Here is a 980-nt window from a genome sequence, read left to right on the forward strand (position 1 = left end):
TGTTTATATATTTTTATATATACAAATATGATGTGTATATATACACATATATGTATACGAATAAGCATATATATATATTAACTATATACATATACATAACAAAAATATATATATTTATATGAATTCGAATAAGTGTATATATATATATATATATTAACCATATATATATACATAACAAATATATATATATATATGAATTTGAATATGTATATATATTAATGTTATAATTAACCATATATATATACATAACAAATATATATATATATATGAATTTGAATATGTATATATATTAATGTTATATGATATCAGAAGTTTAACTTGGAGGAGTTGAAAGAGTTCTAATTGGAACTCTAGGGTTAAGGAGGATTGAGTTGGAGCAGTGGAAGGATGGGTGACCTACTGGGAAATGAGTTTCGGGATCGTGATTTGGTCGGATCGGATTGGTGTCGATGTCGGTATCGGGGTCGGGGTCGGGGTCGGGTCGGGAATATGTTTCGAATTTTTCGTTGGAAAATTCCAACGGAATGCGGTTGAAAATTCCGTTGGAAAATTCCAACGGATATCGGTTGGAAATTCCGTTGGAAAATTCTAACGGATTGCGGTTGAAAATTCCGTTGGAATTTTCCAACCGAAATTGCGGTTGGAAATCCGTTGGAAATTTCCAACGGAAAAATTCGTTGCAATTCCGTTGAAAATTCCAATGGTTTTCCAACGGACACCGATTTCTAACGACGAAATTCCAACGGATAAATCCGTTGGAAATTCGTTGGAAATGTTAATTTCCAACGAAAATTTGGCCATTTCCAACGGATTTACCCGTTGGAAATGACCATTTTTTTTGTAGTGAAATCTTCATGAATGCTAACCTGGGACGCTTCCCAGTCCATATCTCATATGGAGTCTTCTGAACTGACTTTGTTGGACAGTTGTTCAGTATAAGCGCTGCTGTTTCCAAGGCGTAACCCCAAAAGGATTTAGGA

Source organism: Tarenaya hassleriana, unplaced genomic scaffold, assembly GCF_000463585.1.
Source record: "Tarenaya hassleriana unplaced genomic scaffold, ASM46358v1 Cleome30, whole genome shotgun sequence".
In the NCBI taxonomy this organism is placed as follows: Eukaryota; Viridiplantae; Streptophyta; class Magnoliopsida; order Brassicales; family Cleomaceae; genus Tarenaya; species Tarenaya hassleriana.